Raw genomic sequence first — 23394 nt, forward strand, 5'->3', positions numbered from 1 at the left:
TTATAAGGGATTTGATTTAAATCATACCTGAATGGTCTAGTGGTTTTCCATACTTTCTTCAATTTAAGTTTGAATTTTGCAATAAGGAGTTCATGATCTGAGCCATAGTCAGCTCCCAGTTTTGTTTTTGCTGACTGTATGGAGCTTCTCCATCTTTGGCTGCAAAGAATATAATCAATCTGATTTTGGTATTGACCATCTGGTGAAGTCCACATGTAGAGTCTTCTCTTGTGTTGTTGGAAGAGGGTGTTTGCTATGACCAGTGTGTTCTCTTGGCAAAACTCTGTTAGCCTTTGCCATGCTTCATTTTGTACTCCAAGGCCAAATTTGCCTGTTACTCCAGGTGTTTCTTGACTTCCTACTTTTGCATTCCAGTCCCCTATAATGAAAAGGATGGCTTTTTTGGGTGTTAGCTCTAGAAGGTCTTGTAGGTCTTCATAGAGCAGTTCAACTTCAGCTTCTTCAGCATTACTGGTTGGGGCATAGACTTGGATTACTGTGATACTGAATGGCAACTGTTAAAGACAGTTAAGTCTTTATGGCAACTGTTAAAGGCGGAGTAGAAGGACGTACGCTCATCTCCTGAGAGAACTCCAAAATTACAACTCACTGCTGAAGAACTGTCGACAGGAGGATGTTTGATCCTACCAAAAAAAGATACCCCATGTCTAAGAGCAAATGAGAAGCCCCAGAAAGATGGTAGGAGGGGAGAAATCACATTTAGAATCAAAACCCATATCCTCCAGAGACACTCAGAGGGCTCAAACAAAACTTTGTGCACACCAGGAGACCCAACAGAGCCTGAGCCAGACCTTCCTTTGAGTGTTTGAATGTCCTGCAGACATACAGGTCAGCAGTGGCCTGCCACAGGGGCAGGGGCTCTGGGTGCAGCAGACCTGGGTATGGCATAAGCCCCCTTGGAGGAGGTTGCCTTTAACCCCACCATAGAGCCACCAGAAGTTACACAGGACTGGGGAAACAGACCAGGACCCAGGAGGGCACAGACAAAACCTGTGCACACCAGGACCCAGGAGAAAGGAGCAGTGACCCCACAAGAGACTGACCCAGACTTGCCCGTAAGTGTCCAGCAGTCTCCGACAGAGGCATGGGTCGGCAGTGGCCTGCTGCAGGGTCAGAGGCACTGAGTGCTGCAGTGCATGCATGGGACCTTTTAAAGGAGGTCACCATTATCTTCATTACCTAAACCATAGTTTGGTCCTCAGGTCAAACAATAGGGAGGAAACACAGCCCTGTCCACAACAGAAAATTGGACTAAAGATTTACTGAGCATGGCCCCACCCATCAGAACAAGACCCAGTATCCCACTCAGTCAGTCTCTTCCATCAGGAAGCTTGCATAAGCTTATTATCCTTATCAGCCCAAGGGCAGATAGAATGAAAACCACAATCACAGAAAACTAATCAAACTGATCACATGGACCACAGCCTTGTCTAACTCAATGAAACTATGAGCCATGCCATGTAGGGCCACCCAAGACAGATGGGTCATGGTGGAAAGTTCTGACAAAATGTGGTCCACTGGAGAAGGGAATGGCAACCACTTCAGTATTCTTGCCTTGAGAACCCTATGAACAGCATGAAAAGACAAAAAGATAGGACACTGAAAGATGAGTTCTCCAGGTTGGTAGGTACCCAATATGCTACTGGAGAACAGTGGAGAAATAACTTCAGAAAGAATGAAGCAAAAACAACACCCAGCTGTGGACGTGACTGGTGATGAAAGTCTGATGCTGTAAAGAACTATATTGCATAGGAACCTGGAATGTTAGGTTCGTGAATCAAGGTAAATTGGAAGTGGTCAAACAGGAGATGGCAAGAGTGGACATTGACATTTTAGCAATCAGTGAACTAAAATGGACTGAAATGGGCGAGTTTAACTCAGGAGTCCTCCAAACTTAGTTCAAAACCACTTTTTTTTTCTTCAGACAATACTACAAAGCTACAGTGATCAAAACAGTGTGGTACTGGCACAAAAACAGAAATTTGGATCAATGGAACAGAAAAGAAAGCCCAGAATTAAAGCCACACACCTATAGCCAGTTGTGTGTGTTAGTCACTCAGTCATGTTCAACTCTTTGTGACTCCCATGGACTGTAGCCCACCAGGCTCCTCTGTCCTCTAGTATTCTGCAGGCAAGAGTACTGGAGTGTGTTGCCATGCCTTCCTCTAGGAGATCTTCCCAACCCAGGGATCCAAACAGCATCTCTTATGTCTCCTGCATGGGCAAGTGGGTTATTTACCACTAGCACCACCTGGGAAGCCAAATAAACTATACTTTAATTAAAAAAAAAAAAAGAGTACTTAAAGGAAAAAACCCTTAAATATATATATATATATATATATATATTTTTTTTTTTTTTTTTTTTCTCTCTCTGCTATTTCAATGTCCTCCACCAACCTGGTGCTAGAGTTAGACACCTGAAAGTTACCATAGGTTCCTCTCTCTTCCCTACTCTTCAGCAATGCCACATTCTGTTGGCAATCAATCCCTCCTAAATTTCTCCCCATCTCTCACCTTTTCTACTACCCCTGTCATGAATTCAATAATTCACTCATCTAGCAAATATGGATACCTACTATATGCTAGGTACTGCAATAAATACTATGGATATAGCAGTGATCAAAACAAGCACATCCCTGCCTTCAAGGAAGTTTCATTCTCCTGGAAGAAGACAGAACATAAACAGATAAGTAAAAGATGAGGTGTGGTAGCTGGAAACAAAGAAACAAACATGGAAGTGGGATAGGGAGTAAAGGACTGTTTCAAGTAAACTAAAGCTCTTCATTCAATTCACATGATGATTGGACCCACTATTGTGAACAAGAATCCCTTAGAAGAGATGGAGTAGTCCTTACAGTCAACAAAAGAGTCTGAAATACAGTACTCGGGTGCAATCTCAAAAACGACAGAAGGATCTCAGTTCATTTCCAAGGCAAACCACTCAAATCACAGTAATCCAAGTCTATGCTCCAACCACTGATGCTGAAGAAGCTGAAATTGACTGTTTCTATGAAAACCTATAACACCTTCTAGAACTCACACCAAAAAAGATGTCCTTTTCATCATAGGGAATTGGAATGCAAAATTATGAAGTCCAGAGATACCCAGAATAACAGGTAAGTTTGGCCCTAGAGTGCAAAATGAAGCAGACCATAGGTTAATAGAGTTTTGTCAAGAGAACATACCGGTCATAGCAAACACCCTTTTCCAACAACCCAAGAGACGACTCTACATATGGACATCACCAGATGGTCAATATCATACAGTCAAAGCTATAATTTTTCCAGTAACCATGTCCAACTCTCAGATGTGAGAATTGGATCATAAAGAAGGCTGAGAGCCAAAGAATTGATTCTTTTGAATTGTGGTGCTGGAGAAGACTCTTGAGAATCCCCTGTACTGCAAGGAGATCAAACCAGTCAATCCTAAAGGAAATCAACCCTGAATGTTCATTGGAAGGACTGTTGCTAAAGCTGAAGCTTTGGCCACCTAATGTGAAGGGCCAACTCATTGGAAAAGACACTGATGCTGGGAAAGATTGAAGGCAAAAGGAGAAAGGGGTGGCAGGGGTTATAAAATGGTTAGATAGCATCACTGACTCAATGGACATGAGACTAAGTAAACTCCAGGAGATAGTGGAAGACAGTCCACGGGGTTGCAAAAACTCAGATGTGACTTAGCAACTGAACGACAACAATGCTTCATTAGAAAGGAGATCTTAAGCAAAGGCTTGAAGCAGGTAAGGGAGAGAACCTTGTGAACATCTAGAGAAAGATCATTCCAGAGAGAGGAAAGAGAAGGTGCAAAGGCCCTGAGGTCAGTGTGACAGGCATGTTCAAGGATCAGCTAGTAGTCGGTGTAGCTGAGCCAGGAGAGACTGAGTGGGAGATGAGGTCACAGAGATAATGGGTCAGTCTGGGGGCCTGATGCTTCATTTGTAATGTTTTTGGTCTTTAGTCAGAGTGCAATGGGAAACCTTAACTGAAACTCATTTTTCATCTGCCTCACTGCAATGGCCTTCTGCTGGCCTCTCTGACTCCAGTCTTCACTGGTCAGTGCTGCCAGTGAAGGCTCATCACTCCCATTCTTAACACCTTCAACAGGCCCCCGCTATTGCCAGAAAATACCAGTCTCCTTGTTGAATGTTTTAAACTTTGTGGTTCAGGTTTAGATATACCTCTCTCATCTTCCTACAGTGTGGTCCAAGGAGCATGCCCTGCCCTCAACCCGCTGAAACCCATTCAAATTCCTGTGTGGGGCCCCACTGCTCATCCTGGATTTGTTTCAGCTGTTCCTCTGCCTACAGTGTTCAAGCCTTTCCCTTCCATCTCTTCTGACCACCCAAGTGCTTCCCTAACCAGCCTGGAGGTGAGGAAGGGCCAGGAGGCTCCCATCGTGTGTGTGCCTCTACCACAGCCCTGTTTCCTTGTTTTCTCATGGCTCATTCATCTGTCTGAGCTAGAGAGTACTTTGAAGACTAGTGTCTTTTTCAACTCAGTATCTCTAGCGCTCAGTGCAATTCCTTGCACGTAGTAGCCGCTCAATTAAATTTTAGTTTTAAAATGAATGATCTCTTTCCTTCCCTCTTCAATCCCAACCCATTAAGCTAGAATTAATCTCTCCTCTGCTCTTAAGCACCCTCTTGCATTTGATTTTTAGCAGTTACCACAGTCCAACCTTCATTAGTACCACAGTCCAACCTTCATTAGTTTGGTGTGTTATAGACCCTCCTGGATTATAAACTAAGTGTCCAGGAACATTGGAATTAATTTTGGTAACCACATTCCAGTCTCATCCCCTCACTACCTAGAGTGATGCCTCTCACAGGGAGATTCTAATAAAATTAAGAGCATGGGCTTTGGGATTGAACTGACATTTGAGTCTCAGCTTCCAGGTCTGTGAGGCCTTGTCCAGCCACACTTTGTCCATCCTTTTTTGGAAAATGAGGATGAGGATGGTGATGCCTGTTTCAAGAAAAATGAGCACAGGGCTTGTCTGCTCATCAAGGGCTCAACAAAGGCAGCCGTGATCATTAGAGGCCCCGTGCAGAATTTCTCAAATTTGTGTGAAGTTCAGCCCTCATCCCCACCCCACCTTTAAAAAAATATTTATTTAATCATTTATTTGGCTGTGCTGGGTCTCAGTTGTGGCACACAGGATCTTTAGTTGTGGCATATGGGATCTAGTTCCCTGATCAGGGATCAAACTCAGGGCCCCTGCATTGAGTCTTCGCCACTGGACCACCAGGAAAGTCCTACTCAGCCCCTTTTATTCCTTTTTTTTTCCTTTGGCTGTGCTGTGAAGTATGTGGGAACGAAGTTCCCCAACCAGGGATCGAACCCAAGCCCTCTACAGTGGAAGTGCAGAGTCTTAACCTCTGGACCACCAGGGAAGCCCCTCGTCCTTCCCCCCACCCTTTCAGCCCCTTTCAAAGGGGACATTTTTCATAGGCTCCCTTAGAACACAAGTGCAAAGACAGTGACTTAAAAATATCTATAAATTGTGTCTTTATAAAGGATGTCAGTAATTTTGTAAAACTTACCATAAGACTGAAAAGTCAAAATTCAAGCAATTGTTAAAGAACTTGCGGAAGCTCAGGCTTGTGTCCACAGACCTTTTTGTTTACTAAGTGGACTTGGGACAGAACCAAAGGCGCAAAGGCAGAGGGGTGGCTAGGGGAGGCAGTGGGCGAGGGAGGGGGTGCGGGGAGGGGCGGTTGGGAGTCCTTTGTTCTTCCCATGATGGGGAGGGGGACGCTAGGGAGGAGGAGTCAAAAAGCCAGCGGTTTGTCCCTGGAGACTCTAGCCTGGTGTACAGCCAGCTGGTGGGAGTGAGGAACCTCCCACCAGAGCCCCGGAACCAGCAGCGCCTTGCACAAGGCTGAGGGGAGATCAACTGGGCAGAGGCAGAAAGAAGTTCTGGGAAAACGATGTAACGCAGAAATTTTTATCTGCAGCAGATGGGAAAAATCACCAAGCCAACAGAGGGTCATCCAAGCAAAGAAGAACCAGGGGAACTAAACATGAAGCCAGACCCCCGTTTCTTCCTGGCCCCATACCCTGCCAGAGCCAAGGCGCCTTTGGGGTCTGCTTCATTGCTGGTCTCTAAAGACCACTTTTCAACCCCAGGCCTCCTAGAACACACGCCTCCCCTCTCCTCTCACCTGGCAGAAGTCAGTTTCTGGCTGTGACCCTGGCCACAGACCCAGAGTGGAAACATCTAGAGATTCTCAGAGATCGCGAGAGCCCCCTCGCCTGACCCCAGCATCGTATGGCAGCTTCTCCCACAGTCAGACAGGCCTCGGCCTCCACAGTAAATAGACCAATCACGTATTATTCCCCCTCCCCAAGACCTAAATAAACATCTAAATGATCCAGACAGCCACAGGCCGACTTCTTCAACAACTGCAAACAGAGATTATTTACATTCAGAATGAATCTGCAGAGGGCAGCGGTCTCTCCGTGCTCTTTTCACATTGGAAGAGGCTATCAAGCTGGGGATGTTATTTTCCTCCACTCAGGAGACTTCAGAAGGAGTGCAGATGTGCAGCTAAGCTGAGCACCCTTAAACATCCTCAGTGGCATCTCTGCGGGCTTCCCAGGTGGTGGTAGTGGTAAAGAGCCTGCCTGCCAGTGCAGGAGATGTAAGAGACATGGGTTTGATCCCTGGGTTGGAAAGTCCCCCTGGAGGAGGGCATGGCAACGCACTCCAGTATTCTTGCCTGAAGAATCCCACGGACAGAGGAGCCTGGTAGGCTACAGGCCATGGGGTCGCAAAGAGCTAGACATGACTGAAGCAGCTTAGCACAGCATAGCAGCCCTGCAGGGGCAGACAGTGAGCCATCGAATGTGACACAGCTCCTGGGAGCCCTCCTTCCCTGGTTGTCAGATCCTTAGTCACCTCCTGGAAGAGCTGTGATGCTGCTGCTGCTGCTGCTAAGTCGCTTCAGTCGTGTCCGACTCTGCAACCCCATAGACGGCAGCCCACCAGGCCCTGCTGTCCCTGGGATTCTCCAGGCAAGAACACTGGAGTGGGTTGCCATTTCCTCTTCTAATGCATGATAGTGAAAAGTGAAAGTGAAGTCGCTCAGTCCTGTCTGACTCTGAGCGACCCCATGGACTGCAGCCTACCAGGCTCCTCAATCCATGGGATTTTCCAGGCAAGAGTACTGGAGTGGGTTGCCATTGCCTTCTCCATGGAAGAGCTGTAGATGAGAGGAAAACCAGCTCTGTTCCAGATCCCTATAGTGTAGACCAGGATCCGAACTTAGAAAAGAAATTCAACTGCTGACCCAGAGCCCAAAGGCCCCAGCAGAGCTCCCTTGTCTTCTATCACTGTCTTAGCCCTTCTTCAACCCCCTCCCTCTTCCCTTCCCCACTGGAAGTTGGAACACTTTTCCAGAGGCCTATTTGGCAATGACGTGCGCCAAAGGTCTTACTAAGTCTGATTTCTAGGAACTATCCCAAGAAAATAATGTTTTGTTTATATCCATGAGTGTTCTCTTTGGAGTGTTATTTATAATAAACGTAAAATGACCCAACAGTAAGGGACTGAGTAGACAACGGTATCCTTATACACTGCTGCTGCTGCTGCTGCATCACCTCAGTCGTGTCCGACTCTGTGCGACCCCATAGACGGCAGCCTACCGGGCTCCGCTGTCCCTGGGATTCTCCAGGCAAGAACACTGGAGTAGGTTGCCATTTCCTTCTTCAATGCATGAAAGGGAAAAATGAAAATGAAGGCGCTCAGTCGTGTCCGACTCCGTGCGACCCCATAGACGGCAGCCCACCAGGCTCCCCCGTCCCTGGGAATCTCCAAGCAAGAACACTGCAGAGAGTTGTCATTTCCTTCTCAATGCATGAACGTGAAAAGTGAAAGTGAAGGCGCTCAGTTGTGTCCGACTCCATGCGACCCCATAGACGGCAGCCCACCAGGCTCCCCCGTCCATGGGATTTTCCAGGCAAGAGTACTGGAGTAGAGTGCCATTGCCTTCTCCGATCCTTATACACTAGAGTATCATAAAATCTGAGGGAAAAAATATAGGGGAAAGCCCAGGCTACATTCGGAGAAGGCAATGTCACCCCACTCCAGTACTTTTGCCTGGAAAATCCCGCGGACAGAGGAGCCTGGTGGGCTGCTGTCCATGGGGTCGCTAGAGTCGGACACGACTGAGCGACTTCACTTTCACTTTTCACTTTCATGCATTGGAGAAGGAAATGGCAACCCACTCCAGTGTTCTTGCCTGGAGAATCCCAGGGACTGGGAAGCCTGGTGGGCTGCCGTCTATGGGGTCCCACAGAGTCGGACACGACTGAAGCGACTTAGCAGCAGCAGCAGCAGGCTACATTGGGAATTGTTTAGAAGCATTTTCCAATACATTATTTCTGCATATTGCCAATGACATAAAGATAGAGGAAAGCAAAAATATGTACAAAAGAGGACTAGAAAGTTATGTTGTCGTGTGGTGGGTGTATGGATGGTTTCTTTGTACTCATCATTTTTTCCACAGTTAACATGTCTTATATTTCAGAGTGTAAAAAGCAATTAATTGTCCATCTTTTTAAAACATAGACACATACTTTTACCCAATACATGTATTTGTGGAGCAAACATCTTACTGGTTGGTCTTCTGAGAAAAGCCAGAGTTGGAACGGCAGATGATGGAACAAGTGATAGGTCAGTGAAAGAATCACTGGCGGGGAGGTCTAGCTACATAACTTCAGGACCCAGGTCACAATGGAAGCAAAGGGGCTCCTCTTCCAAAAATTACGAACCTCAAGGCAGCAAGAGCTGAGCATTAAACCAAGTGTGGGACCCTTCTAAGCGTGGGGTCCTTTGCGACCCCTGTGCAGGCATCACACGCCCAGGAAGCTGGTTCTGTTCACTGGCCTCGAGCAGAACACTGTGGCCCAGCAGGTGAGGGTGCGCGACCAGCAACGAGCTCGGAGGAACTGCTCAGAGGTCCCACTGCCTCCTCGCCTGTTGCTGAACAGGTTTTCATTCTTCATGAATTCCCCTTCCCAGCGATCAACCTCTGAAACAAAGGCAAACTTCATCATCTACGTGCAAATCAGAAACCAGCCAAGATGACTTAAATCCTGGATCATAACCTCCCCCGCCTTTTTTTTTTTAAGGTAACTACTTATTTATTCTAAGGATAACAGAAAGATGCCAAGCCATCTTCTACCCTGAAATTAATGACTGTCCCTACTGAGAATAGAATGTGGATTTTTTTTTTAAAAGCAATTTGATTGTTTTCTCTCCAGAATCATCAAGAATCCAATTGGCACTGTTTCATGGTCTTTTTCTGCTCCCAGTCCCCCTCCGTTTTTTTTGCCAGTCCCTTTATTTTGCAAGCAGAGAGGAAATTCATTAACGAATTCACTACAGAGCATTATTCATTCCACATGTCCCATTCAGAGGTTTTTAATATCAGGAGTTACAGTAAATCACCTTTGAGTTGTGATCCTATGAATCTAACGAGGCTCACAGAGCAGTATCCCTGCTAATGACCAAATGAAGGAAAGGTTGGAGAAAAGTGTGTTGATTCCCCTTGTCTGGGGAGGAGCAAACTCAGTAACTAACCCTTGGATTAAATTATGTGCAAAGCAAATCTCTCCCTCTGCAGTCAGTCACAGAGGCCGCCTGCTGCAGAAATGCAAACAAGCCGGAATCAAACCACAGCCAGACACCTGCCTAAGCCAGAGCTTGTGAAAAATGGATTGGGAGTCACTGAGGCAGAAATGTACACACCAAACTTCTTCCTCCAACTTCTCCAGGAGACTTCACTTGAGGCCGAGTCAGGGGTGGGTGGGGCAGGACCCAAGTTCTACCCCTTGCCCTAGTAGCCAGAAGAGCGTTGCTCATTTTCTAAGGTGTAGCATGTGGAGCTTTGCCCCATGGCCAGCCATTCCAAGGCCTTTGAACTCCTCTCTCTTGACTTTCCTCTTTTTTATCTTGCTAAAAACTTTAACAAAACTTGAATGTTGGAAGATATTGTGAGGGGCATCTATTCCACTCCTCTAACACTTGCCTTCCTCTGTGAAGCCCCACCCAACTTTCACCCAGCCTTTGCTTGAATACCTCCAGGAACAGGGAGCTCACTACTACCAATGGTAACAAAACATTCTAGCACAGGGCTGACCATTCTTCCTTTTGTTAAATGGAACTCCCTCTCTTTGCGTAACTTATCCCTACTGAGAGCCTTGCTTTACACTTACGGGCCAGATGAAACAACTGTTATGATGACCTTTCTCATATTTGAAGACAGGGCTCTTACTTCCCACAGGTCTTCTCTCCGGTGGCTATTAACAATACCAGATCCCAGTGACCTTGCCTTGTGACAGCCTCTTGGAGGCACAATTTTCTTGCTTGTAGAATAGAGATAATAACATCGACTTTTCAGGATTGTTGTTGGGGTTAAAAAGAAGGCATGCAAAGCATCTCACAGGAGCCTAGCACCCAGTAGGTGCCTAATAAATAGTAGCAGATCTAATTAGCCGCTTTACCTAGGGCAGAAAAGAACATTCCTTCTCAGACCTGACCCAACAGAGTGAGCAGACTGATTCCCGCATCCCCCACCCCCTACCCGCCACCGCCCCACTAATGTTGTGCTTCTCATTTGGCCTGAGATGTCTCATCTTCGGGGGCAGTCACACGACACACAGCACCTATTAGCATAAACCATATAGCAACTAAAAGCCTGAAGTCTTTTTGTTTGTAGCCTGTCATGCTACCGAAGGTGATTGTGAAATGGGAAGATGCCTATCAAGGGCACATTGCAAAGGCTCATAAAAAGTGAGGAGCTGTTAGCTGTTACCAGTTGACCAATACTGTCCAGGAGAGGGAGGGGAGGCTGGCCACGAGGCGAGTTGCTGTGGACCCCTGGCAAGTTCCCCTGGCCCTCACTCTCAGCCACATCTCCGCCATCTCTTGCTGCCTTTGTGCCGAATTCCCTTTGGTGTTGGCTGTTCCCCTAATTTTCCTTCTCAGACTTAGAGCTAATTCCCGGCCCCTCACCCTCACCTTCCCAAGAGCTGATTCCTCCTAACGCCAACTTTCTCCATTTCACTCGGTATCTCATCCCTTTGCTCTTCTCCAAGAAGCCTCCTACCCACACACCTGTTCTCATCCTGTGTGGGCTGGTTCTCTCTCTCCATCACACTGACCACCAACCTCTGCCCAGATGCCAACCTTTCCCCTTCTGGAAACAAACACTGAGGAGAAACAGGAATGGAGCAGCACCCCCACTTTGGGAAGTCCCAGTGCCCTGTGAAACCCCAGACAGATGCACCATGATGCATGGCTTCCCCCACTTCTGGGGTCTGTCCAGGACACTCCCACATGGACACCGGGATGCCTGAACCAGGATGCTCTACACTGTGTGTAACAGTGAGAAGTGGAAACAGCCGGCAGGAGGGGAGAGACGGGCGCAGGAATATAGCGGGAGTTAAAATGAAGGAGCCGGAGCTCTGTGACCATCCTGGGCAACCTCCAAAACAATGCTGGAGCTTAAAAAGATTGCATACATATACTTAAGAGAAGGCACTTTCCTGGTGGCTCAGCAGTAAAGAATCTACCTGCCAATGCAGGAGATCTGGCTTCAATCCCTCGGTGGGGAAGATCCCCTCTGGAGGAGGAAATGGAAACCCACTCCAGTATTCTTGCCTGGGAAATCCCATGGACAGAGGCGCCTGGTGGGCTACAGTGTGTGGGGTCCCAGAGTCGAACATGACTGAGCAATGGAACGGCAATAACATTTATAGAAGATACTTTTTATGTGAATTTTAAAACATACAAAATAATTCTACAAGCTGACTTGGTACAGATATGTGCAATAAACACATTGTTTTAAACACAAGGGGATGATACTGATTTAAATGACCTGTGAGGAGAGAGGTGAGATGAGGGTGGGGAAGATGGTTAACTGAATCTGTACGCTTATATGTCTTTTTTTTTTTTTTTTAAAGAAAGAAAGATCTACAGCAAGCATCAGAAATGTTAACATTTTAAGTCTGAGTGGTGATTCATGGTTGCCAATTATATTATTTTCTGTACATTTAAAATATCAATATTTCATAATTTAAAATACTTAAACAAAACTTCCCTCAACACTGCTTCTCTCTCTCTCTGCCTCCTGCCTGCCACACCTGCCTGTTGAACACCCAGTTTCTTCATCAGCAGCCTTGTTTCAGGGCCTCCCCTCCCCTCCCCAACTCGCACTCCACAGCAAACGCCCTCCAGCCATTTCCCTCACCTTTCTGAACTCTCCGAATGTTTGAGGGTCCTGGCTGCCTCCTCCTTCTTGGTCCTTCCTCCTCTCAGATTTAGAAATGAGGACTTTCCCTAGCTCTACTCAGTCTCTTTTCCTCCACTGGCTCCTCTTCATTCTCCCACGCATGCTAAGCCACTTCAGTCGTGTCCAACTCTTTATAAACCTATGGACCATAGCCCACCAGGCTCCTCTGTCCATGGGATTCTCCAGGCAAGAACACTGGAGTGGGGCGCCATTTCCTCCTACGGGGGATCTTCCCCACCCAGGGATTGAGCCAGTGTCTCATATTTCCTGTATTGGCAGGTGGGTTCTTTACCATTGGCGCCATCTGGGAATCCCTTCAACATGCTTAGTTCGTTAGTTCAGTTGATCAGTTGTGTCCGACTCTTTGTGATGTCATTGACTGCAGCACACCAGGCTTCCCTGTCCCTCACCAACTCCCGGCGCCTACTCAAACTCATGTGCATCATGTTGGTGATGCCATCCAACCATCTCATCCTCTGTTGTCCCATTCTCCTCCCACCTTCAATCTTTCCCAGCATCAAGGTCTTTTCCAATGAGTCAGTTCTTCACATCAAGTGGCCAAAGTATTGGAGTTTCAACTTCAGCATCAGTCCTTCCAATGAACACCCAGGACTGATCTCCTTTAGGATGGACTGGTTGGACCTCCTTGCAGTCCAAGGGACTCTCAAGAGTCTTGTCCAACACCATTCAACACCAGTTCAAAAGCATCAATTCTTCAGCACTCAGCCTTCATTATAGTCCAACTCTCACATCCATACATGACTACTGGAAAAACCATAGCTTCGACTAGGTGGACCTTTGTTGGTTAGCTCAACTCAAAAAGAACTCCCTTAGCAATATGGCCTGATTGGGAGTTTTGTGCTTTTATTTCACTGTACACCCTTAGAGGCAATTTATATTCTCATAAAACTCACCTAGTAGCTCTTTCCTGAGTACACTTGCACCCGACCATCTCCACACCCGGGCTTCTGCCAGTGTCCTCTCCTGGGACACCCTTTCAGTCCAGTGTCCTCTCCTGGGACACCCTTTCAGTCCAGCCCTTCCTCTGAGGCCACCTCAAACAGCACCATTTGATGGCACCTCTTCAAATCCCCCTCCTGGAGTGTAACCACTCCCTCTTTGGAATTCTCATGAAGCTCTGCTCTCTGACACCACTTATCCTAAACTATCCAGCCACAGGCAGAGGAAAATCCATGCCTGTCTTATCAGTCTACCCTTGGCCGCCTCCCCATTCCCCCATCCCAACTGGGTAGTCAGTTTCTGAGGCCTGGAAGTCATCACATCTTTTCAGCCCCCAGCACAAAGTCTGGCTCTCATTAAATGTGTTGGGAATCACTGTTTTGAGGCTTGAAACCACTGCATTTGTGCTGTGTAGCGTGGGTGCCAAAGGCTCCGTAAACAGTGCCGCTGTTTATTATTTCTGTGGGTGGCAGGCCTGGAGGTAAGTGCTCTACAGAGGCTGCAGCCCAAGGCGAAGATGAATTCACGGGGGGCATCCAGTGAGACTTGCTCCAGGGCATGCACAACTGGCAACGAGGCCCTGTTCCTAGGCGACTTGTAAGGAAAACTGTGCAAAAAAAGGACTGGCTAGGGTTCTGGCTGCTGGCTGTCTCATGAGGGAAGCTGCTCCTTCCGGAGAGCTTGTGTGCTGGTGTGTGCTCAGTCGTGTCTGACTCTTTGCAACCGTGTGGACGGTAGCCCGCCATGCTCCTCTGTCCATGCGGTTGGTTCTTCAGGCAAGAATACCACTTCCTACTCCAGGGGATCTTCCCGACCCAGGGATCAACCCACGTCTCTTGCATCTCCTTCACTGGCAAGTGGATTCTTTACCACTGAGCCACCTGGAAAGCCCGCAGGAGCACTTACACCTGTGAAAACTCCTAGTCTGGAGCACTTGCCTTCAAGCTCACGGTGAACAAGTTTGGAAGGAGAGGACAGCCCTGGACAGTGAAGACCCTCCTTTCTCCCTTTGTGCCTTTCCATCTCCCTATTCTTCTCAAACATCCATTAAGCCTGAGGAGTAGCTACCACCGCTATAAAGAGGAAGTCAGTCTAGTCTGGGAAGATGGGTCCATTAACAAGCTGTGACATACAGCAAGACACAGTGAGTGACACAGGTGCTGGAGCCAGGAGAGACTCTGGGGCAGGACGTCAGTTGGGAGACTTCTGCAGTGGCCCAGCTGAGTGATGACGAGAGTGGTGTGCAGAGGGCTCCTCCCTGCAATCAGGCTGAGGACCCTCCAGAAGTTGACACCCCCCCCACCACAAATAAAGTCCTCTTGTTGCACAAGTCTGACCACACTGCAATGTGGTTTCTATTCATTCATGTCTTTAAACCACCAGTCCACAAACTGTGAAGACATGTCCATGTCTGCGGACACTGACTGTTGTGAGGAAGTGAAGTCGCTTGGTCGTGTCCGACTCTTTGTGACCCCATAGACTGTAGCCTACCAGGCTCCTCTGTCCATGGGATTTTTCAGGCAGTAGTACTGGGGTGGGTTGCCATTTCCTTCTCCAGAGGATCTTCCCAAGCCAGGGCTCAAACCCGGGTCTCCCGCATTGTAGACAGACGCTTTACCATCTGAGCCACCAGGGAAGTCCAATTGTGAGGAAGCACATAGTATATACTTCACCATTATCCATTACATTTTTCATTAATCAATTGCCTGTCCAAGCTGGCTTTGACATTGCAGTGTTCCCACAGGTGCTGCTTTTCACACAAGCTCCATTCAGACTTCAGCATCTTTCAGTGACCTTCCCTAACTCAGATGTGTGTCTCACCTCCAGATTTGCTTCCTGCTCTATAACTAGGCAGGCTTCCCAGGTGGCTCAGTAGTAAAGAATCCACCTGCCAATGTGGAAGCCACAGGAGATGTATGGGTTGGGAAGATCCCTTGGAGGAGAAAATGGCAACCCTCTCCAGTATTCTTGTGTGGGAAATCCCATGGACAGAGGGGGGTCTACAGTCTATGGGTCGCAAAGTCGGATGCAACTGAGCATGCATGCACTGTACTAGCCATCGGGCTCCGCGCTACACTGCGTGGTGTTCTGACCTTGCAGCCTGAACATCGTCTATGACTGCGTTTTCTGCCTTCTGATGACCACTCACAGCGGTTCAACCTCATAACAGGGTCCAAGTTCCGTAGAAATCATATCCCCTTTGAGAGTCTGAGATACTTATTATAAGTTCCTTTTGTTTGTAATAACCAACTCTCCTAATGATGTCTTTTATATTTGTACAACATCCCCTTTATCCTTCTTGCCAGACAGGTTCCTCGGCCTGTCCCATTCCCAGCACAGTCACGAGACACTCTACGATAAACCTTAATGGAGTGATCTGAGCAGCAGGCCTGTGTGTGGCTCTGTGATTTACAAAACACTTTCACATGTGTTATCTCATTTTAGTCATCACACTGCCCCTGTGAGGGAGACACGAATATTGCTGTTACCTTACAGATGAGGAAACTGAGATTATGCAGGCAGAATAGGGCTGAACTACAACCTGAATTTCAGATGTCTGCTCTGGGCCCTGCCACTGTCCCATCCTCAGGGAAATGGTAAGCCATGCTGATCTTTTCCAGACCATGAATCAGTACGAGTGTTGAGCTGCCTCCCTTGTCTTCATTAAAACCCCACAGAACATAAATCCCAATTTGCGGCTGATAATGTGTCTGCAATTTACAGGCTTTCAGATGAATACTAAAGCCCGGTTTAAATGAGATTACTTCTACCTCAATTTAAAACCCAGTGATAAAGACTTCCCTGGCCGTCCAGTGGTTAGGACTCTGCGCCTTCACCGCTGTGAATCCAAGTTCAGTCCCTGGTTGGGGAACTAAGTCTGCAAGCCACAAGTGACAGCCAAAAACCAAAACAAACAAACAAACAAAAAAACCCACTGATAAAACTAACATTTCCCTTACCTACTTATTAAGCTAATGTGTCTAGCTTACATCATTAAAACTTCCCTTAGATATCTAACAATATACAGCAGTAAAAAAATATTTCACCTCAATCTGGACTAAGGGTTGGAAAGGACGGAGAGAGAAAGAGAAGGGAATTTGTAGGTCATAGTCAGGAATGAGAGGAGAAATCCACAGCTGTGTGTGTTTACTTCCCTTCTGCTGGGAGGGAAAAATGCTTAAGAATCCAGGTCATCAGGCAGATATTCCAGGGGTAGAACAGTGAATCCTCAGTCACTGCCAGCATGAACCGTATACCCGCTTCACAAATCAGTGAGTAAACTGATCACATCATGCTGGAAGGCCCTGGAAGGGCATGGTGAGTTAGAAAATACTCGCATGACTTGAGGGTCCTAAACTAGATGACGTTAAGCCTCTTCCAGATTAAAATAGGCTATACTTCCGGTCTGTAGAATACTCTGCCACATTCCTTGTGATGCCAATAAAAGTACCTGGCGTGATTGCCAACTTGACATCTTTCAAAGCCTTTTAACTCTTGTTCTGTCTAAGCCTAAGTGGACAGCCAATTAGAAACAGTGATGGAGATTTCTCAGAGTGGCCCCAAAGGCTACAGGGAGAACTGACAGGTGACAGTGAAGGAGCAGAGAGGAGAAACACGACGAAGAAAAGCATCATAGCCGCACTGTACACAGCATAATTGGTTCTGAAGGCATCAGGGCAAAGCGACACCAGGCAGTAATTGATGTTGATAACCCTGAGTCACCAAGAGGTTAAATCATAGACATGTCACTGCGAGCTGATCACTCAACTCATTTACAAAGTATTTATCAGACACCTCATGTGCGCCTGACTCTGCCTGGATCCCCAGCATAGCAAGATGAATATCACACGGTCCCTGCCCTCAAAAGGCTCTCTGGACTTTAATTTCTTCGAGTGTAAAATGAGGGAGCTAAACTCAATGATTCCTAAGATTCCTTCCTGAAGGTCCTAAAAGCTTTAGGTATTAGGACTTGAACCTCAACAGTCCTATGAGATGGTAATCCAGATAACATAATCCTACTTTGCAAATGAGCACTGAGACTCAAGGAGGTTAGCATCTGACTCAAGGTCACAGAGTGGATGAGGAGCAAAGCCTGGACGCTCAGCCACACGAACCCGTCACACTGAGATGGAAAGGTCTTTCTCCCTTCCCTGTGCTCTCTCCACACTGTCTTCCTTCGTCCAAAAGGACACGCAGAATAGATGGAAAACAGCTCATACATTTCACAGCTGCCTGGATTTACAGGTCTCGAATATAATATTCAGCAGCCACAAAACAAAAATCATGTGCAATTGGACAGTAATAAGTATCTGTAAGACCAAGTGCAACCAAAGTGCATCGAAGGATCTGTCAAAACCAACAACAAGTAAATCCAAAAAGTCAAGAGTGATGGCTTCTAGGGACACATGCTGAACAACTAAAATATCTCCAAGGAAGAAAACGTGGTAGAAGGGAAAAGGCAGCTTGGGAGCACTGTATTTTTTAAAAAAGAAAAGAAAACTAAGACCTACACACACACACATCATTGCTGGTGGAGTTGCTTTAGGTGCAGAGAAAGGGTGGAGGTGCTCCCGCACAGCCTGCTTTCTTCCCTCACAGCTGGCACAGGACACCTGTCAACCCTGCTGTTGTTGATCATGTGCCGATTGTGGTGGGAAATAAGTGCTCTCTCTTCCCATAGACAATGTACAAGTGGAGAGCGAAGGCAGCCAGAGAACCAGCGGATTGAGACAGACGGCTGATCACCACGCAGGGACGCCAGCTGCATACTGTCTGATATGAGACTGCAAGTCACAGCCCTGGGGACAAGCATGCAGTGAGCACCTTTATTTTCCTGATGTTCTGCTAGATATTTTATACACAGTAGTCCATGTATCGCTCACAACATGTCTGTGAGTGGGTAACACTCACTGACACTCAAGAGAATTGATTTGCCCAGGATCATACAGCCAGTGAGTAGCTGAGCAAGGATTTTTTTTTTCCCCTTGGTGGGAAAAAGCTTTATTGTTTCTATTTAGTCCAAGGGTTGGGAGAGGGCTCCAAGGTGGTTTAAAACCTGCCTAGTGGTTGCAGAGAGGGGCTTCAGACAGAAGCCCTAATAGGGGGGCTCCTCAAAGGCCGCTAGGCTCCTAAGGCTCCTAGCCGTGCTTAAGGGTGAGCCTTTGGAAGAGATATTCACCCAGCCCAGCATGGGGACCAGCCAGCCTGAGGAGGTTGGTCAGGTGGTCACCCATCTTCTGAAGAGTTTCACCTCCTCATCTAGGAACTGGCTCTCCAGGAAGTCACAGAGGTGGGGGTCTGCACGGGCAGAACCCAGGCCATGCAGATCCAATATGGCCAGGCTCAGGTTCTTCTGTACGAGAAGGGTGGCTTCCACAGTGTCCCGGGTTTTACACCACTCATATTGAGATGGCTTCTGCACATCCTGGAGGAGGGCGTGGTGCCACCCGACTGGTTTTTCATTTTCAAGAGGCCTTTGGCACCCTCACGCTTCTTCTCAGCCAATTTGTAAAAAAAAAGTGGCCCAGGCCCTCCAGAGCCACATCATCTCAGTGGGAATAGAAGCCCAGAGAGAGGTAGGTGTAGGAGGCCGGCAGACATGCTGACCAGGTGGTTGATGGTGGGCTCCACCTCAGTGGAATAATTCTGACAAACCTGGGAGTTCATCAGCTCAGTTCAGTCCAGTCACTCAGTTGTGTCTGACTCTTTGCGACCCCACGGACTGCAGCACGCCAAGCTTCCCTGTCCTTCACCATCTCCCAGAGCTTGCTCAAACTCACGTCCATAGAGTCGGTGATGCCATCCAACCATCTCATCCTCTGTTGTATCCTTCTCCTGCCTTCAATCTTTCCCAGCATTAGGGTCTTTTCCAATGAGTCAGTTCTTCACATCAGTTCATGGTTGATCAGTAATAAGGAGTTAAGCTCAAAAAATGATGTTGGCTAAATATCGTATATTAACACATAGACATGGAATCTAGAAAGATGGTACTGATGAAGCTATTTGTAGGGCAGCAGTGGAGGCGCAGACACAGAGAACAGACTTGTGGGCACAGCAGGGGAAGGAGAGGGTGGGACGGATTGAGGGAGTCGCATGGAAACATACACATGACCACATGTGAAATAGATAGCCAGTGGGAAGCTGCTGTGTGATGCAGGGAGTCAGAACCGGTGCTCTTTGGCAACCTAGGGGAGGGGGTGGAAGGTGGAAGGAAGGTTCAAGAGGGAGGGGACATAGATACACCTATGGCTGATTCTTGTTGATGAATGGCAGAAACCAATACAATATTGTAAAGCAATTACTCTCCAATTAAAAATAATTTTTTAAAAAAAGCAAAAAAAAAAACCCCAAAATGGTGTTGGCTGATGGAGGACAACTGAGTGGCTGATTCCAAAGGCTGCGACTGGAAAAAAGTTGGAGGGTGGTCAGAGGCTGGAGCAAGGAGCCTCCCTGGGTCTTTTTCATCCGAGCATGAGACAGATCCATGGGACCGCGGGGGAGTGCTGCACCTGAGCAAGGATTTGAACTCAGCTTGCGTTCAGAGCTCCAGCTCTTCCAGCTCCTCTGCATGGCCTCTAAGACTGTGTTCTGGCCCCACGACACTTACCACTATGCAATCTTGGACCAATCATTAAATCTCTTATATTCCTCAGGCTCCTGAGAACTGCCTGTCTCATGGAATTGTTGTAAAGTCCGAGGAGATAAAAAGCACGAGCCTTTCTTAATCTGAGAAGACTTCTGCAATCAAGATGATGTCGATAATGATAACAATGCTTACTGAGCACCTATTATGTGCCAGGCACTGGTTTGCTGCTTTACAAGGATTACCTCACTTCGTTCTCACAGCAATACATGGAATTGGTATTATCTGCATTTTATAGATGAAGAAACCCAGGCTCGAAGAGAAGTAATAGGAAATAGGAAAATAGTAAAGAGAAGTTAATAGGAAACCCAGGCTCAAAGAGAAATGATAGGAAATGGCAGGGCTGGGAGGGAAAGGGCTTAACTACTCCACGATCCCTGCTGTGAACCAGATGCTGAACAACAAAGGTCTCCCCACTGCCTTCCGGAGTTTTATTGCCTTCCTCCCCTGTGGCCACAGGGCTTAGCCTACTTTGAGGCGTTCTCCTTAGATGTAGGAGCTAGAAATTGTCACTGTGAGAAGGCCAGCATGTCCCGCGGTTGAAAAGAGACTGCATTCTGTTTTTGCAGTTTTTGCTCGTCTTTGTCCAACTGAATTGAAAAATACCACGAAAAACGTTTACTTCTTGCCGAACTGAGTTAGAGGACAAATCTGCCCAGAGTTCCCAGGGTTCACAATCTCCCCGGGTGACCACGAATATGGTATTTATTGAGCCCCGTCTCTGAGCTAGGGTCTGGGTGAGGCCCTGGGGACACAAAGAATAGCAGACACCACACGTTATGGTCCTGGCTCCACCTGGGATGCGCATAGGGTAAATCAGGGCCCAGAGGGTTAGACCCTGACCCTGCCGGAGGGTGGGGGACCCAGGGAGATTGGAAACAGCCAGGAAAGCCTCCCAGTGGAAGCGGGGCTTGAGAGCTACATTCTGATAAAGAGTTGGCATATATCGTCTCTAATCCTCATTGCAACAATCCTCTTGGACAGATATTATTATCTCATAGATAAGGTATTAAGTAACTTGCATCAGAGCATCAGAGCATCAGAGCAGAGCCATATGCCGACCCAAGGAGCGTTCTGACTCCAAGCGTGCCAGACCCTAAAGTAGCACCAGGCTGCTGCAGAGAATACAGTGTTATGAGCTACGATGGAGAAAGAAGCAACACACCAGGAGGGGCTGGTACAGGGGAGGGTAACTGAGCCGCCATCTCTGAGGTGTCAAGAAGGGCAAATGGTGTGAGCCAGCTGTGGTACAATGATTCAGGACAGGCCTGCACAGATTCTTCATTATTCTAGTGAGTCCTCTAGGTCCTAGGCAGGGAGGAACACTCTAAAGCAGGGGTCCTCAACCCCTCTAGCAGGCCCTGCTCCTGTTAGGAATCAGGCCACACAACAGGAGGTGGGCAGTGAGTGAGGGAAGTTTCATCTGTATTTACAGCTCCTCCCCATCACTCCCTTTACTGCCTGACCTCCGCCTCCTGTCAGATCAGCGGAGGCATTAGATTCTCATAGGAGCGCAAATCCTACTGTAATTGTTCATGCGAGGGATCTAGGTTGCATGCTCCTTATGAGAACCATCTCGAAACCATCTTCCCCACACCAGTGCATGGAGAAATTGTCTTCCACAAAACTGGTCCCTGGTGCCAAAAGGTCCGGGGTCACTACTGTAAAGAGTCAAGGCCTCAAGACCATGTGCCCAACAATTCAGGGGATGGGGTGATTTTTTTGGTGGGAAGGTAAGATGAGGAGTCAGATTTGGGTTGTAGGAAAACTACTCATATGACTTGAGCAAAATAATAAATTAAGAAAAGCAAACAAGAAAAGGGAGTATTTAAGGATTCAGGCATTTGGTAGAACCCAAGGGCTAGTGAGGTATTGTGACCATGGGAGGGCTGGCTGAGATCACTGCTCACAGCCCGCATCAGCTGCCCCCTCCCCCTGCCTCTGCTTCTGTCTGCTGTCTCCTCATCCTTTGCCTTCTGTGGTCTGGCTCTTACTGTCTCTCCACGGCAGGGAAAAGATGCTTCCAGACACTCTCTCAGACCTAATGTCTCTGATCGCAATTCTAAATCCCCAGGAGAGGCAATCTGATTTGTTCCCCTTGGGCCACACAGTTGTGGAAGAGGAAGTAGGGTGTCCATTCTCAGAGAAGGCTGAGTTGGGAAGGCTGGAGGTCATGACCCAGAGGTCATGTCAGGGTGTTCTGGAGATGTGTCCACCTCCAGATATTGTCAGAACCCATGTTCTGGAGAGAGGCTGCCAAGAGACCTTCGTTTTTACTTTCTCATTCTGCTCTGCAAAGTAATACACTGGCTTCCACATTTATAATTCTTCTGTGGCATAATTAAATCCATAAATAAAGATTTAATCTTTTAAGCTCTGCATTGTGAGAGCAGAAGTTAAAGAGCAGGCAGAGGAGCGCTTACCAGCCCTGGTGGCCGGGGCAGCAGAGGAGGATGCATCCTGGCTGCTGGGGCAGAGGAACAGGAGAGGCTGCAGCTGCAGAGAGGGGCTAAGGGTGGAAGGATGGCTCCTGCCCTCTGGCTGAAGCCTAGAAGAGCCATCCTAGAGCAGAGACGGTAGGTACTGCTGAGGCTAAAAGTCCTATCCTGCAGGCTGGGAGACACACCAGTACCATCTCCACAGCTCTCATAGTGAGCATGTTCTGACCTAAAGCAGGTAGAGAAATAAGGATCGGTGGAAGGGGATGCTTCCAGGAAACTTGGGGAAGGGTCCCTATGCTAGGAGAAGGAATCCAGAAAGTCTGCGACTGGAGGAGGAAAAGGGAAAGGACTCTGGTTCCTGTTTAGCTCAGAGCCTGATCCCAGAGGAAGCACTGACAGCTGAATCAACAACTTCATTCCTTGTAAGTCTGCCCTCTCCCTCCCCACCATCTGGGACTCAGACAACACTGGCTCAGGTTCCTCCATGAAAAAGTGACAATATGAACACGTTGGTTTCTCTCGTGGGCAGACACAAAGGCCAGCGCTGGGGAGGAGAGGATATTGAGAACAAAGAGGAGAGCTGGGAAGTGAGGGTGGGGAACTCTTGAGGGCAGAGTAGGGGTAAAGGGGACCTCTTCGACCCTGCTTGTGATGCAGACACACGCCTGGACCAAACATCTGGCAGACAGCTGTCCCCTCAGCAGCAGCGCCTGCTTCTTGACTCCATTCCTGCATCCCCATCCCTGGTGGTTATTGTCTTCAGGCTGGGGGTTGGAGGCAGATGTGGAACTTCTCCATGGACTCTTAGCCCCTCTCTCCCCCATTAGGGCCACTGCTTCCCACTGTCTTTTGTTCAACCCAAACCAGAGGTCATAACCTGCTTCTGTCAAGTGACATGTAATGGAGGGTCTGAGAAGGGGCTGTGAAGCTGTTTTCTGATGATAGGATTCAGCCACCAAGGTGCTCTCTCTGAGCAGCAGTTAATTTCCGTTAATGAATTTGGACAGTTCACTGGATCGGCCCACACAGTT

The 23394-nt window shown here is 47.7% G+C and overlaps 1 pseudogene; it reads right to left on the reverse strand.

Annotated features, from left to right (window-relative positions):
- Positions 1-13015: 13015 nt before the first annotated feature.
- On the reverse strand, positions 13016-19048 carry LOC112585587 (annotated as a pseudogene).
- Positions 19049-23394: the final 4346 nt, after the last annotated feature.

Source organism: Bubalus bubalis, chromosome 6 (genome assembly GCF_019923935.1).
Source record: "Bubalus bubalis isolate 160015118507 breed Murrah chromosome 6, NDDB_SH_1, whole genome shotgun sequence".
In the NCBI taxonomy this organism is placed as follows: Eukaryota; Metazoa; Chordata; class Mammalia; order Artiodactyla; family Bovidae; genus Bubalus; species Bubalus bubalis.